Source organism: Crocodylus siamensis, chromosome 2 (genome assembly GCF_052110815.1).
Source record: "Crocodylus siamensis isolate JL-2025a chromosome 2, ASM5211081v1, whole genome shotgun sequence".
Taxonomy (NCBI): Eukaryota; Metazoa; Chordata; order Crocodylia; family Crocodylidae; genus Crocodylus; species Crocodylus siamensis.
In genome coordinates this window covers 33,143,281-33,160,777 of record NC_143396.1, presented here as the reverse complement: position 1 = coordinate 33,160,777, position 17,497 = coordinate 33,143,281, and the positions used below count along the sequence as shown (strand labels likewise).

The following is a 17,497-nucleotide window of genomic DNA, read 5'->3' as shown; positions in this document are numbered from 1 at the left end:
TCATACTGGGTTACAGTAGCGGAGCTCTCGCGGCTTGTCCACTCCGTGTAGCAGGCAAGAATCTCAAGCAGCACTGCCTGCCTGCTCCGCTGTCTGCGCGGCTCCTTTGTCAGTCCTAAGAGGGGAAAAAATCCGTAGTCCTGAAATGTGATCGATTGGTCTCTGTGTCCACGGGGGAATAAGTAATGGGCTCAAATTACAAGGGTTAGATAGCAGGGAGAACTTGGCCTATGAGGGTGGGCAAGAGCTGGAACACCACCCACGAGGTTCTGAAATCTTGGTGGAAGTTTTGAACATTTTTCGAGGACAGGAGCAAGTTGGACCAGATGACCATTTGAAGTACCTCTCCCTGTCCTATTACTTGTCTAAGTCCATATTTTCCCCCTCCCTCTTTTTAGATTATCTTGTGCACTCTCCCTGATCTAACAGGACACACAATCAGTTCTGTATAGAGTCCAGCAATTTACTCACCTCCGGTCTTTTCTTCATTAATTAAAGCACTAACTACAAAGTAACTTACAAATACATGAAGAGAGAGACACAACTAGTGTGAAAGTTAAACATTAAGAGGTAAATATTCCCTGGGAAGGGTTACTGTGTTTTAGTATTTGTGGGTTCACTTTTTCCTCTTGAAGAAAAAATGCAGGGATGTGTTGTATTTAAACTTGTACAAGTCCATGCAGATATGTTTACACACAAGTATTTTGTTTCTGTGTGCATGTATATATAGTAATTCAATATTTATTTTTATGTACACAGATGGCTGCACATTTTGCACATGAGTACACATACGTCCATTAGCACACTCTTTGATCTTTCAGTAAATGTAACCTAACAATCCAAATACAGATGTGGCATACGTTTTCACTACTTGAGACATTCAAACCCTGTTGCTGACTGGCATGTCCATCAAGGCCCTGGGGCCCAGATTACGTAGGAGACCATGCCGACCAGTTTCATAGATTTCATAGACATCAGGGCTGGAAGGGACCTCGGGAGATCATCGAGTCCAGCCCCCTGCCCAAAGGGTCATAGGATCCCAGCAAGATAAGCATCCAATTTACTCTTGAAGGTGTTCAATGTAGGTGCTTGAACCACCTCCGATGGCAGGCTGTTCCAGTCCTTGGGGGCTCGAACAGTAAAGAAATCCTTCCTTATGTCCAGCCTGAAACGGTCTTGCAGGAGTTTGTGACCATTCGACCTAGTCATCCCTTGGGGCGCTCTGGTGAACAAACGTTCCCCCAGATCCTGGTGGTCACCCCCGATAAACTTGTAGGTGGCCATCAGATCACCCCTGAGCCTACGCTTTTCCAGGCTAAAGAGTCCCATGCCTCTCAGCCTATCATCGTAAGATCTGTTTTCCTGACCTCTGATCATGCGTGTGGCTCTCCTCTGGACTCTCTCAAGCTTCTCCACATCCTTTTTGAATTGTGGAGCCCAAAACTGGACGCAGTACTCCAGCTGCGGCCTCACCAAGGCCGAGTACAAGGGGAGAATGATGTCCCAGGATTTGCTCGAGAAGCATCTATGGATGCAAGCCAGCATTTTGGTCGCTTTATTAGCTGCAGCATCGCATTGCAGGCTCATGTTCTTCTTGTGGTCAATGATGACCCCCAAGTCTCTTTCTTCTGTAGTGCTAGCCAGTGTAGCACCGCCGAGCCTATAAGGACACTGCAGGTTTTTCCTCCCAAGGTGGAGAGCCTTGCATTTTTCGGTGTTAAACACCATCAGGTTCTCGTCTGCCCATTTGCTGAGCTTGTCCAGGTCAGCCTGGATCACCCGTCTACCTTCTGGCGTGGATGCTTTGCCCCAAAGTTTGGTGTCATCGGTGAACTTGGCCAGTCCACTCCTGACTCCAATGTCCACATCATTAATGAAGATGTTGAACAGTATGGGTCCAAGGACAGAGCCTTGAGGGACCCCACTGGTCACAGGGCACCACGATGAGTGACTGCCATCAATTATAACCCTCTGGGTCCGACCACGGAGCCAATTTCCCAGCCAGCGGATTGTGGTGGAGCCAAGGATGCAACTGGGCAGTTTGGCCAAGAGGTGATCATGGGATACCAGATCAAAAGCTTTTTTGAAGTCAAGATATATGACATCAATCTCTTCTCCCTCATCCAGGTGATAGGTCACCCGGTCATAGAAGGAAATGAGATTGGTCAAACAAGACCTACCCGCAACAAACCCGTGCTGGCTATCCCTTAAGATGTTAGCCTGGGCCAGTCCATCAAGGATGGCCTCCTTAATAAACTTTTCTAAGATCTTCCCCAGGATAGAAGTCAGGCTAATGGGCCTGTAGTTAGCCGGATCCACTCTCCTCCCTTTCTTGAAGATCGGCACCACACTGGCCTTCTTCCAGTCTTCGGGCACTGCACCAGAGCGCCAGGAGTTTTCAAAGATCCGTGCCAGGGGCTGGGCTATGACGCTCGCCAGCTCCTTGAGTACCCTGGGGTGCAGATTGTCAGGGCCGGGTGACTTGAAGGTATCCAGCTTCTCAAGATGTTCCTTCACGAGGTCAGCATTTATGAAGGGTAGGGGATCCCCATCACCCGGATCTCCCTGTCCCATAGCAGGCATGGGTGTCCCATGGGACTGATGAAAGACTGACGCAAAGTACCTATTTAATAGGTTGGCTTTTTCCTGGGCGTCAGTTGTCAGTTGCCCCATCTGGTTTAGCAGGGGTCCAACGTTGCCCTTGCTTTTCCTCTGGCTCCCCACATATCTGAAAAAGGACTTTTTGTTGTCCTTGATGCTTGAAGCTAGTTGGAGTTCAGTTGCAGCCTTGGCTTTCCTGGTTTGCTCCCTGCAGGACCGGACCAGCGCAGAATAATTCTCCTTGGAGGTGAATCCCGTCCTCCATCCTTTGTAGGCTTTCCTTTTTAGCCTCAGGAGGTCCGCTAGGTCCCTGGAGAGCCAGGAGGGCTGCTGTGCCTTCTTGCTGCCTTTCCTCCGTGTTGGAATAGATTTAGCTTGTGCATTGGGGATCGCTTCCTTGAGAAGCAACCACACTTCTCGAACTCCCATCTCCCTGGGGTCATGGTCCCTGAGGGCCTGACCGACATCCTTCTAATTTCTAGTAGCCTGTTGGTAACTCATGGGCCAGATCTGACCTGTGAAACAACATGTTTGACACCCCTGTTGCTATAGGAATGAAACCAATATAAGCAGGGCTGGATTAACGCATAGGCAAACTAGGCATATGCCTAGGGCCCTTTTCCTCCATTGCGGTAGTGCAAATGGCCCTGTCTGCTTCCCTTCCTCTCCGCCAGCCTCACTGTGGTGGCAGCTGCTTCCTAGTGGTGGCTTCAAGCCCCGCTTTCTGCAGGTGGTAGCGCTGGTGTGGTGGTGGGGGGGGTGTCCCACAGGTTTGTTTGCCTACGGCCCACTAAAGGTTTAATCTGGCCCTGAATATAAGTACTTAAAGAAACAGTGTTACTTTTTTATTTATCCCAACCAGTTCCTCATCCCACAACAAAATAATTATTATTGGCAAGTGAATATTAAGATTTCTTGAAATGACTGTTCATTTTTGATCTTCTGCTCGGTTTCTGTCACTGCCCAGTTCACCTGTAGGTAAAGATTAAATGTCTGAAACCTTCTAACAACTCCTCTAATTTTCTGTTCCATGGAGTAACCAAGAGGGTTTGCTGAAATGATTTGAGTTGCTCCATCAGGTTTACAGTCAAAAGTTGAGCTTTTGAATTACTTCCTTCTCTCTCCTATTTGAAAAACAATAGTGAGGATCATATTTATTAGTTAAATTTTAAAAAATGATAATAAATTGTAATTTGCAGCACTGGAATTTCATAGGGTTGCTAACTCAGCCACTGCAGGTGATCCATCCAGAGCAGACTTGAAGTTTATTGGTAAGAGAGATATGATGAAGTTTGTATTGTCAAGCCTTATATTGAGCTTGTGGCTAAATAGAAGATTTTGGTTCAGTACCTTCTACAAGCACTAGTCATACAGAAAAGCTGTTTTAAAGTACCTTTAATTCCAATTAAATATTGAGAGAAGTTTTTTAATTCTTTGCCAAGATAGAATAGAATAACAAAATAGTGTTTTGTAACATTAATTTATCTTTGTATTAGAAAAATAAATAGCATTTTCCATTAGTAGTAAAACTCACTTCAGATGTTTCCAAAGCCCTTTACACTCTTGCATATCAGTGGTCAAGGGCTTAAAGTTCTTTGTTAAAATTCCACCATTAAATCAAAGAAGGTATATGTTTTTGCTTGTGTAAAAGTTACTCACTGCTAAATCATCTAAGATGGAGATGATTTATTCCTGAAGCTCCATAAAAATACTTCTGAAAAGCAAATGCCTAAGTCACTGGATGTGGCTTTTCTGTACATTTTTTTTTTTTTTTTTTTTTTGCATTTAGATGCTTACTAAGGTTGTACCTGTAGAGAGCTCATTGCAAAATTGGGGAGAGGGGTAGTTACATGCTTACTTATTTTTATAGATGCAGTGATATTATGCTAGACCCTCAAAAAGAAGCAGAGGCAGAAAATCTCTCATGCATTCCATCAGGCCTTAATTTGGCCCCTGAAAAAATGACTTCTCTTTAGGGAAAAAAGGCAAAGTATGTTAGCTTGACAGCTTTGAGGGGTTTTCTTCTTATTGACCACCTTCTCCTAGCCAAATTCCAGATTGCAATAAATTGGCCCTTTAGGGTCAGCTGAATATAATAATCTGCCCCTTTTCATATATTAAGATCCCAACTTAATGTAAAGGTTGGGATCTGCTCTGTGTCCTGGAAAAACTGCCTCCACCCATCCCAGGATTAGAAGAGTTTTCAGTGGTAGCAGAAATAATGTTATGTGAAATAAACAGAGTGTGAACCTGCATATTTGGCTAATTCCTAGAAAATGAATGTGAAACACATGAGATACAGCTGGTATGTGGTGGCTACTTTATATTCCCTCCCCTGTTGTGTACTAATCACTGGATCAAATTATACATTGGAAATTGGGATCCATTATAATGCTACTCATTTACTCCTTTTCAACAGTGTCTAATTCTATCAAAGAAGTAGGCCCATAACCAGGGATCCAGGTTTCTGTTCTCTGTGGGAAAACGGGGATTTTCCTCCTTGAAAGAGAAAATTGCGGATTTTCCTCTTTGAAGCAAGAAACTGCAGGTTTCCCCTTTCAGGCTGGAAGTGTTCCAGGCTGCAAGGAGCTGCTTGGAGCTCAGGGGCATGGCAAGAGGGCGATTGGAGGCAGGGGGTGCCAAGTGCATATGTGCACACACACACGTGGCTGGCCTACAGCCAGGCAAGGTGGTAGGAGCAGCCCTGGCAGCTGGATATAGGTGAGCCTATGAGACAGGAGGGTTGGAGGGCCAGGGCTTGTGGATTGTCCAGGGGGCTTTGTGTGGGCCATATGTGTGAGTTTGTGTGTGGCAGAGGTATGTGGATGTGGGTGTGAGGCTTGTGTGAGTGGGAATCTGTGTGTGTGTGCGCGTGTGTGTGTGCGCCTGCTGGTGCTGGGGGAAGGTGTCCGGGCACCAGGGCTGCAGTGGAGCAGATGGGGGTCTGAGGCAGCACTCGGTGTTGCTAATGAGCCCAACTTGGCATTGTTGCCAGCGGGGCTCACCCAGAGGCGCCTGCCTCTCCAACAGCGCAAGGGGGCGGGGAGGTCCTTCAGCAGCTGCAGGGAACTGTGTGGTCAGAACCACAGGCAGTGGCTGGGGCACCACAAGCTGCCAGCTGGGGCTGGGTGCAGTGGGGAAGACATGGCTCTGGTTGGGCCATGCTGTGAGCAGCTGGAAGAAGGCCAGGGGCTCCAGGCAGTTTCAGTGCTGCCAGTGACGGCTGTGGTGACTCCCACTTGTGCAGGCAGCAGCCAGTAGAGTCCAGCCTGGGTGTGGGCTGGAGGGAGGAGAAGGGACCACAGGCTGGAGTTCCCACACTGCACTGTGTGGCTTAGACATGCCCACCCAGCCAGCCAGTGTACCCCAGCTATATGTGGCCCCCCTGCCCCTGAGAGCATGGGCACTGGCCCCCAGCAGCCCGGGCACACAGCTCCCTGCTGTCCTGAAAGGACCCCCTCACTCCTTTCCCTTGCTGGAGTCCTGATTGTGTCTGCATGGGCCTTTCCAGGGTGGGGGTAGGTGGGGACCCATCTGGGAGGGCTGGGGAAGACAGCTGGGGGCCCCTTCCAGGAGGACTGGTTGGGAGTGAGGGGCACTGGCAGGGCTATGAGGCTGTGGGTTGGGAGTGAGGGGCAGAGGCAGGGCATTGGCATGTCAGGACTGCTCAACACCATAAAACAGCAGGGGGGACAGCTGCAGCTGGATCTGTATCCTGATAAGCAAAGGGCAGGGGGAGCTCTGATTTGGGAACATTTTTCCTTTTTAAACCAGAGAATTTGTAGTTTTTAAACAGAGAAAACCAGGATCCCTTCTCATAACCAATGACCTGGTCAGGTTGCTGAGGAAGGAGGAAAAGGGGCTTATACTAATGAGAGAGGTACTGAACCCCTTGCTTCTGGGTTCCTGTAGTGGGGATTGGGATTCTACACAAGTACTATATTTATCCAAATCCAAGATGATTCTGAATTTAAGATGACCCCCCAATTCTATATATAGGAAACTTATACATTTTTCATGTATAGAATATAATTATTGGAGGGTCTTCTTAAATTTGTATGCACCCCTAACCACTGCAGTGGGGCAAGCAGCAGCAGGGTGGTAGGCAGCAGGGGAGCCAAATGGCCTGCCCCTTGTCTCCTCCGTCTCTTGCTCCTTGCCACCTGTGCCGTCTCCCACTTGTGCTTCTCTATGGCCTGCCTTTCCCACAGCCTGCACTGCCAACCACCTGGCACCTGACCTCCTCACTTGACTCCTGTCTCACCTGGCTCTCCTGCCAATATGTCTTCCCCCTGTAGCCTCTGCCACCCAGCTTGCCACTTATTCTCTGGCCCTGCTTTAGCCTAGGGTTTGGAGCATATGGTGGCTCCAGCCCCAGCCAAGCTATGAAATAGTGGTTGGGGGGGGCGGGGGCAGCAGCGGCTGCTGTGGGGAGAGGTGGCAGCAAGGGAAGCAAGCTCGGGGGTAGGTGGAGCAGGGGCAGCAGGGGGGGAAAAAGCTGTGGGGGCAGGCAGCGAAACCAAGTAACTATGATAATCGTAACCCACAAGGTTGGAAAATTGTCCCCTGCCATACCACTGCATTCTCCCTTATGTCCCATTGAAATCCCCAAGGTCAGTCAAGGACAGCCTCTTACAAGAATCCTCTTGGTGAAAACATGTGGAAGGTCATCCTCTGTAGTTGCTCCTCACCTCTGGAACTCTACCCCTCTTGAGGCTTACCTAAGCCCAAGCCCGGGGATCTTTCAGAAGTGATGTGAACCCTTCCCATTGTTGTAGGCATTTAGCAATCATACCTAGTATAAGATGCTGTTCAGGGGGTCACTGTTGGATCTTAGTTTCATAGTTTCATAGTTTCTACGGTTGGAAGGGACCTGAGCAGATCATCTAGTCCGACCCCCTGCCATGGCAGGAAAGAATACTGGGGTCAAATGACCCCAGCAAGATGTTCATCTAACCTCCTCTTAAACACCCCCAGGGTAGGAGCCTGCACCACTTCTCTTGGAAGCTGGTTCCAGACCCTAGCCACCCTGGCAGTGAAGTAGCGCCTCCTGATATCTAACCTAAACCTACCCTCTGCCAGCTTGTGACCGTTATTCCTGGTCACTCCTGGTAGTGCTCGGGGGAACAGGGACTCCCCCAATGCCTGCTGATCCCCCCTGACTAGTTTATAACAGGCCACAAGATCCCCCCTCAGCCTTCTGTTTTGGAGGCTGAACAGGTTCAGGTCCCGTAGCCTCTCCCCGCAGGGCCTGCCCTGTTGTCCCCTGATCATACGAGTGGCCCTCCTCTGGACCCTCTCCATGCTGTCGACATCCCTCTTGAAGTGCGGCGCCCAGAACTGGACGCAGTACTCCAACTGCGGCCTGACCAGTGCCGCATAGAGGGGGAGGATCACCTCTTTGGACCTGCTTGAGATGCATCTGTGGATGCACGCCAAGTTGCGGTTGGCCTTCCTAACTGCCTCTCCACACTGCCAGCCCATGTTCATCTTGGAGTCAATGATGACCCCCAGATCCCTTTCCGCCTCCGTGCTGACAAGAGGGAAGTTCCCTAACCTGTAGGTATGGTGCCAGTTGTTCCTCCCGAGGTGCATCACTTGTCTGTGTTGAAACCCATCCTATGCTCGTCCACCCACCCTTGTAACCTGTCTAGGTCTGATTGTAGCCTGTCGCATCCTTCCAGTGTGCCCACGTCCCCCCACATCTTAGTGTCATCAGCAAATTTGAACAGGGTGCTTTTTACCTCCTCATCCAAATCACTGATGAAGATGTTGAACAGTGCAGGCCCGAGGACCGAGCCCTGCGGAACCCCACTGCCCACGTCCTTCCAGGTTGAGAAGGACCCATCCACTACCACCCTCTGGGTGCGGCCCTCCAGCCAGTTGGCGACCCATTTGACTGTGTGGGTGTCAGCACCACAGCCCCCCAGTTTCTTAATGAGAACAGGGTGAGAGACAGTGTCAAAAGCCTTCCGGAAGTCCAGGGAGACTATATTCACTGCTACCCCTGCATCTAATGATCTGGTGATCTGATCTTGATATTCTAATTCCCTTTGAAATTGTTTTTTGATCTGTTGTCACTCTCCTATTTTTAAGTTGCTGTTTTCTTATTGTAAACTGCCATGAGCCCTTGTTTCAAAGGGTGGTGTATAAATCAAATAAATGAATAAATAAATTAAAAATAATTCTATTCCCAGGAAGCAAGATCTGGGCACTATTTTTTTTTTGCCTCAGCCACATGCAATTTTTCTTGTTTTGTTGCTCGGTACATAGAAAGGGTGAGATTACATATATAGCTTGTAAAATATAAAAGCAACAAAAATATCAAAGTGGTGTTAGAAATGGTTATTAATAAAACTGTGTGCAAGAGATATAAAAGAACATCAGTTTGGTTGTGTGAAAATGACTAAACTTAACTTTAAACATCACATAATGGAACTGTAAGAGTTTGATGTAGAGGTGCACCCATACGTTGGTCTGATATTGGATCGGCACCGATATAAAGAAAATTTACTATATAGGAAAATTGGCTATATCAGGCCAATAAATGGTCCATGCATGCATGCAGCCAGAGCGCAACACAGGCAGCAAGGAGCACAGCCCAGCAGCGTGGAGAGTTGCGTCCAGCTGGTAAGTCTGGTGGAAGGGAAGGGGCTTGGGGTGCATATCAAGGCCCCTGCCCTGAAGGAGGGGGTGGGGCAAGCGCTGCCCAGCTTGGGCAGGTCAGGCATGACATGGAGCCATGGCTCATCCGGGGGCCATGGGGAGTGTGTGTGGCGGGGTGGCTCCCGCCGCTGCACACCACTGGGCTCGGAGCCATTGCCTAGCATTCATCCAATGCTCGCCTGCTTGTCCAGCAGCTCCCACCACTTATCCAGGAGGTCATGGGGGAGCATGTGCCTCCGGATTTGCGCAGGGTGGGCTGGGGCTGCACCAAACTCTTCCTGCAGGGATGGGGCTGTGGGAAGGGGCTACAGTGAATTTGTGGCTGCAGCCCTGCCCCTCCAAGGAGAGCATAGCGCAGTCCCAACCCTAGCCCGCCCCACGCAGATCCATATTTCCACCCCACCCCCAGCCTCCTGGACAAGTGACAGGAGCTGCTGGATGAGTAGGCGAGCACTGGATGAGCTGCCAGACCAACAGCTCCTGGCTGAGTGGCACACTGTGGTAGGAGCCGCCCCCCTTCCCTGTGCCCCCCAGACAGGCAATGGCTCTGTGCTGCACCCTCCCTGCCCAGCCTGGGCAGCACTTGCCCCAGCCCCACTCCTCCCTCACCATGGGGGCCTTGATCTGCCCTCCCAGCCCCTTCCACCACACTAGACTTACCAGCTGGAGGCAGCTCTGCACGCTGCCAGGCTGGGTATTGGAAATCGGATCAGTATTGGCTCATGTGCTTCCTTAAAAATTGGCGGTCAGTATGGGCTGCAAAAGTCTCTATTGGTGTACCCCTAGTTTGATGTATTAGAATTTAAATGAAACCATGAGCAGAGATGGCTTGAAGGAAGGTCACAGTGTAAAGCTTAAACATGGGTGGGCCAAAGGGAGAGATGTGTATGCGTTTAATACAGTGTAATACAGACACTTCTTTTTGACAAAATATTTTCTGTACATCAGTGCCATGATATTTAGAACAACTGATAATCACAGGCACTACCTCACTGTTCAAAAACTTACCTAGACGCTCAGTTTTCTGTGCTTGAAATCCTCCTTTTATGTGACCACACCGTAGTACAACAATGGAAGTGTAGCGGGCATCGTATTGCCGATCACATTGCACAAATGAGGGCACTTGTTATTTTCCTTGAGGTCCCAGCTCCTGGAGTCGAGTGATTATGTAAGCATCTATCTTCATTTGAAAAATAAGAAATTGTTATCTGGCTTTCATTGTTTGTAGAAAAAAAAGTTACAAAGTTTCACCCTCAAATAAGCTTGAGAGAGATCAGCTTTTAATTTCTGAAATCCTGAATTTTAAGAACTATGTATCTTTTTTGGGGGGGGGGACTGGTTGAAGAATACCTTTCTTTTAGCAGTTCTCTGTATATAATAGTTAATGTGTGTACTCTGAAGAGATGTTTTGATGCCTGATATATGTGTGAGAAAGGATAGAGAGAAAAAAACAGATTACGGATTTGGTTTGAGTGCAGTATTGTGGTTGCTAATTCTGTGTGAAACTTCTGTATGAAAACTCTCTCTTTGCTACAAATTTAGGAGATCAGTCATAGAAATTATGCAAGGCTTCATGATTTTGACTAAATAAAAGGGTAGCAGTTTCAGCTGAATTTTGATTTCAGATGCTTTGTTTTCAGAACAGAAGAGATGTAAAACAAAAAGCTCATCCTACAAATGATAACTTCCATGCTTCAAACAGCAGCAGTGGTGACTGACTGATACAAAGACCATATTCCGTTCTCGGTACACCTGTGCAATTCCAATGGGTTCGCATAGTAGGATTTGAAGTCAGCACAGTTTCATGGTTCCAGCTGAATGCAGAATGTTGTTGACTTCCTATTAGTAATTTAACTTAATTACTTTACTGGATCTGACTAAATGATGCTGCAGCCCTCCACGTATTGTGCTTGCCAGTTCTTTATACTTCTGGTCTCTACAGCAGTCTAGAAAGAAACAGCAGTTTTTATTAACAACTTTGGGCCTGATCCTGAGTAGCACTGTGTATCAATCACTCTCACTGGCTGTAGTAGGGCTTGCAGGTATCTAGCAATTCCTAGGATAGTCCTTTTCACTTCAGACAAGAAGGAAAATGCAAATGAATGTTCAAGGAAAGCCACTGAGGAAAGTGGATCAGCTTTCATTTAAAAGGCAATTCTGACAGGGCTGGCAAGAAGTAGGTATATTGTAGACATTCATTATCTATAAGCTTTTTTTCTCTGCAGCTCTGCCAGTGGGTCTCAATCTCGATTTGCTACTCCAGACTTTAGTTTCTGAAGTTGAGCCTGGGAGGCATAGTATTGCCTAGTAAAGTATGTAGCAATATTATCTGGTGAACCAAAAGCTAGGAGAAGCTGGGGTTTCAGTCCACTGTTAGCAACAAGACCTTCCTTTCATGTTTCTACTGTCTTAAGGTTGAACTGGAAGCCGAGGGCAAAATATTTTCAGTTAAGTCCTTCATGCTAAAACTGACTTTCCTCAGACAGCCACTAACAGACAGTTTGGTGATTTTTTAAGGCCTTATTGCAAAAGTAACATTACATGTTTCGTTGTCTTTAGGAATTGCAGGGTTTTCAATAAGACAGTATTATTCAGAGGAAAAAATGGTTTAAGGTACTGTTGTGCCTGCCAAAAATCAGTGGTTTGGTTTTCATACTTAAATATAAGCACATGCTTAAGTATGTTGCTGGAAGGGGGAGAGGCGAGTCCTAGTGTACTTCAGGAGCTGCCTACTACAGGAGTAGTTTAATCAGACAAAAACACTCTTTATCCATTTAAAAAAAAAGAGAGTCTGTGGAGAGAGAGAAGGATTTTTTTTTTTTGAAAGGAAGGAAGGAAGAGATACACCAGCTGGGAGTACACGTGTCTGTTTCGTCTGTGCACTCCTATAACAGCCTAGTGGAGTTAAACACAAACCACGCAGGTAAGAGAGCTGGAAGTGCTCGGCACCAATGATAACCAACCCATTTATATAGCTGCATGACTGTGTTTATTTAAAAATCTAATGTTGGTCATCCAAGTTCAAAAATGTTGGCCTTAATCCTCAGTAAATAAATATCATCTAGTGTCACACAGGAAATGCACTTGAACCAAGAATCTTCATTTTTCTGAGATCCAGTTCTGTGGCTTAGCCAGAACATTTTTCATAATTGAATATGTGGTTATAATTTTAAGCCAGTCTCTTGGAAATTGTGGAGATTATTCCACATTGATAGTTATTGGGAAAATATAATTTAATATCCTGGGATTCTTGCCACATTTATATATTGAAATTACCTTCTTGCTATAGTAGTCATCAGCAGCTGCACTAAGTTTTCAGAAAACCTGACAGTTTTTAATGATTAGCAAATAAAAGCTGATTTACAATAGAAATTATGGACAAAATCCAAGCTACTGTTTTAAATCACCTCATTTAATATTTTTGTTTGAAATGTTCTACACTTTGCATTTAACATGAGCATTGATATTCTTTTAGAGAAAAAAAAGCAATAAAGCTTAAAAGGATCTAGTGTTCCATTAAATGTCTAGAAGAAAGTAGAAAATAAGAGTTTTAATCTTAGAAAATCTTTTTAAAATTCTAGTTTAGAGTCTTGGATAATATGCAAAAGTACCATTTCTGGAGTAGTTGGTTTCTTCCTAAGAAGATTGTTCAGATTTGGTCTGTGGCAGCCAAGGGGTCATCATCAGGAGGCATGCATGTAATGCAAGCACACACTTAAGTAGATTCAGTTTCTCTCAAGTTGCCAGACCCAAAATTGGTGGTACTGTAATGAGTGTGAGTTGTATTCCAGTGAGATGTTTCCAGTTCACCTCCCTTGCACTGGTATGTTTGTTCCTGAATAGCCAGTTATTTTGATGTTTGTTGGCCTCACTTTTGGTCTGAATTTTAATTCTCGGTATTCACATTCTGGTAAAATAGTAACTTGAGCTCCAGTGTCCAATTTGAATTAAATCATTGCTCCTTGCACATCCACAGCCAAAATTCAGTCCCTTTCACTGATTTTGCTTGATTCAACCAAACCTATTTTAACACCCCCCCCTTCTCCACTTTATGCTCACCTTGCAGCTTTTGTGTTTGGCATCTGTAGCTAGAAAACTGTTTCTCTTGTTACAGTTAAAACAGAGCTTTCCAAATGCAGCACAGCGTTTGGGGCTATGTTGCCTTCCACACTTATTTGCTCTCTCACCATTAGCATCTTCCATGCCAATGGCAAATTCCACCCTGTAAATTGGCTTTTTTGGCCACATGTTTTCATGCCTGTTGCATTAAATGATGCATTCAGCTCTTTAGCCTGGACCTACACAGTTTATGGCCTGCACATATAGACAGTCTTTTCTAGGAACAAATCTCCCCCATGCAATAGGTTTTTGTCATGCAGTGTCTGCAATGCCACAAATAATCCTATTTCTAATCAGAGATTCTGTCAAGTTCCTAAAAATACAAGCTTCTTGCAGCCACTAAAAAAACAAACAAACAAAAAAGGTGCTTTATTTTAAACCTGGTATGTTCCTGCACTGAGCCTTGCACAGGCCTGTAAGAGGTAGCATCTTAACTGGACTCAGCTCACCCGACACCTGTATAAGTGGGGATTTCTTTGGCATGTTAGCTAACAGTGCCAAAAAGCCCTGCTGAAATGCCCAGTCTATACAGATGCTGCAGAGCCAGGTCGAACTGCGCTGCTTCTGGTAAAGCTCATTTAGGGTTTTGTTTTTTGTTTTTTTAACATCTACAAGCAGCCACAGTTCTTACTCAGTCTCTTCAGTTCAGTAACATACTGGTCTATACTTCATCTGTTGTCTACTTATACATAACAAAAGTTCTGTCTTTCAAGGGTCTCATTCTTTTTTAGCATACAGCACTCCTCAAATTTGGACAGTATTACACTTAAGTCCATATTTTGGCCTTCAAAGATAAAAAGGTGTTATAATCAACCAGGGCTTCTTCCTCCCACAATATACAAGGAGACTGAGGATTTGATTTTCATGTTTCTCTTTTGCCCCTGTGGCTGCTAGATACCAAACCTTTGCTTGAATGCCCTCCAGTTCTTTGCTATATTGCCCAACATCAGAAGGACAAGTACAGGATGCTAAACTTCCATGACTAACTGTCCTTTTACTTAAACTATAAATGTGCAGGAAGATCACTTAACTGTAGCCCTTGTCCTTCTGTAGGGCTGCAGTGCTGAGCTTGCTTTCTGCTTCCAGCTTCTTTTTCAGTTTGAAATTCAAGTTCTTTCACATTTTCTCATTTGCCACCTCTGACACCAGGTAGTGATAACTAGGTTCAGTAAATGCAGGCATATGTGAATGAAAAGAACTAAACAAGTTCTATTGTGGAGTAGCAGGCAGGCCTCTGCAGTCCTTTAGGCTAAGTACACACAATCAAAAGGTCTGAAGCTGAATTGATTCAATTTTTGCAGATTGCATAGATTGAACCAATGAGCAAATAAATAAACATTCACTTTTGATTCTGGAAATGCAGCCACATGCCTAAAGTGGTTCAGGCTGGAAGCTGGGGTGGGGGTGCTAGAGCATGTCTCTCTGCTCTGCTGAAGCAGACAGCTTGTAGCCTGCCCACCCTTTACATTACAACTTTTTTCACTACAAGCACGCTTAAGACCTAGACTGAATTAGAATGCTTTCCTGAATTAGGATATTGCTGCTTCTGGTTGGATTCTATCTGATTTCATTAGTGGAAGTTCACTGAGCATAAGGAGGAAAACAGTGGACTTAAAATTAAAAAATGGCTAAGAACTACATAAGTCCATTTGTATCAGCCCACTTGTATCAACATTTAGATCAGTAACATGTTATCTGGTAAGTATTAATATTTCTAAGTTTTGGAAGTCCATAACCACTCCAATGTAGAGCAAGGAAAAGTTAAATAGTTCTGCTGTCCCAATAAGCAGAATGGACTCTTATAAAACAGTATGACCACTCTGTACTTGAAATATATTGCAAGGAACTGACTTGTGTACATATGTAGAAACCTTGAGGCTTCAGCCATGGAGTCTTGATGTTCCTTGTGGTAAGACTTCCCTGTTAAGTTCTCCAGGCTCTGTAATACCTCCTGATGTGCCATCTGTCATGGCTTTGCTGTTGTATAATGGTAAGTTTGGGAGGCTGCCTTTAGAAGCTGTAGTATCTTCTTTAGGTTCTTTCTTCCCCAACACCATCCTCAGGGCTTCTTGGTCCCCTGCACAATTTTTCCAGAGTGTGCTTCACCCTTACCACTATGTACCAGAGTCCCAGCCTGGCCTCAGTTTCCTGGCACTAATCATGGCCTCCAGGCTACCCCATAGACACATCCGTGCCTTGCCTACCTCACAACTCGGCTTCGGCCCCTCAGCCCACCAGGTGCTACTACCCCACTCAGGATCCATCTAAGATAGGAGAGTCAAATGTATAGTAATCTGGTCCATGGAGCTATGGCATCCAGCTAGTGGGGCTCTTATAGGGACTGGGAATTTTAGCAATGGGATGCGTGGAGGTGGAGGGTCTGCCACTGAATACCAGGGTATGGAGCCCTGGTGGGGACTTGTTTCGGTGGCAGTAGGGTAAGCTATGGCTGTGTTAACTCCCACAACACCCTGAGCCAACACAATACCAATACTCACCCCACTGCCAGAAGTGAATCCAGATCTAGCCCATGAGGTCTGGATTTTGGGGTCGGGGAGGGGCAGCAAATGAATTTGACCCTGCTCTAAGCCATCTATGTGGCCCATCTGCCAGGCTTGGACATAGTGAGAGCAGGAGCATGGATTTTTTTCTCAGGGATAGACCTGGTTTCAGCAGGGAGATGGTATAGACATGATTTACTCTCTCCTTTACTTCATGTGACTGGGAGCTTTTTTATTTGAGGAGAAGAATAGAAGGTGTTATTTATACTGTACAAAACATAAATGTCTCTTATGTTTTATAGTATAGATACAGGTATTGCCTTCAAAGATCTGTAGGCTAAATTAAGATGAGAACAACAGAAGATGATGACAGGACAGATGGGGAGGGAGGACAGGAAGAATGTGGGAGGGGACAACATGATTATGCAAAGCACTTGAGAGGCAATACACATGTCGAAGTTCTGTCCTTGCCACTGCTGCAAAGTCATAGTGACACCCATGAATGGTGAGGTAGCCAAAAACTTAGTTATTTTTTTAATATTTCAAAACAGAAGTTTTAAATCCTCTAATATGTTCTCATTAAGTCAGTATTTGCTTTACTCCAAATAGATAATTTATAGACATACTAAGAAATCTAGTATATGGTGAATAAGGTTAACAACTCCCATAATTATTAGAGGAAGTTGCATATCACATTTCACATGGCTTGCCTGGGAAATTAATCACTTATATGAAATCTTATCTCAGTGAAATGTTTCAAGGCCTTTCAGCTCAACATTTATCGCTTTAAGCAAACACAAGATTGGGTTAACTGATCATTAGTAATTTGATTCATAAAGAATTAGGAGAAAGGATCCAGGCTTCAAGGTTAGGTAGCAACATCCTCTTTTTCATTCCCTTTATACAATTGCAGTCATAGACACCAATCCTGCAATTGACTCTACATGGATGGTTGACCTCAGTGAGCATCCTGGTGGATACTGGGATCTGCTTAAAGTGAGAAAGTTGAAGGACTGACTGGAGTTTGATTTATAGATCTCATCCTTTCCCTTGTCTCACCCTTTCCATTATGTTAATAAGAGATAGCTCTGTAGGAATCAGATTGAACCAGCTAGGCTGTATGTGAATGTGCTGTTCATAGTAAGTGGAATCAAAATAAAAATTTGAGGGCTACAGCCAACAGCCTTTCATTATTCTTAATGGACTTGCAGAGCTCAAACTAAATCATCTGCCAGCTGCTCTCCTGGGACCCTTTTAAAGTGCTTTCTAAACATGTGGTATACTCTATTGATTTTAGGGAAATTTCTGCAGAGGTACTTAAAATCTTCAGTAGCCCCATAAACCTTATGATGTTATCTGATAAGTTCAGTTCCTTCTCATGAAGCTGTTTTGAGTAGTTTATATACATGATAGGGAAGTTTTGCTTGAGTGTGGCCCCTGTGTGTATCTACTCTTTTGCTTTCTGATGCTCAAGTACGAGTCTGGTGTTAAAGTCATTGTAGTTAATACAGATGAATGTTCCATGTGGAGATTAAGTTGCTCATTCTCCAACAGTGATAGAAAGAGATGTATGATATTATTTTGATGTACTGCTCTGAGAAGTAACCTCA

At 45.3% G+C, this 17,497-nt stretch overlaps 1 protein-coding gene across 4 annotated transcripts in view; it reads left to right on the top strand.

The window, feature by feature from the left end:
- FAM184B (family with sequence similarity 184 member B) overlaps positions 1-17,497 on the top strand; it is a 90,657-nt gene that overhangs the window by 620 nt on the left and 72,540 nt on the right. The window lies entirely within an intron of this gene.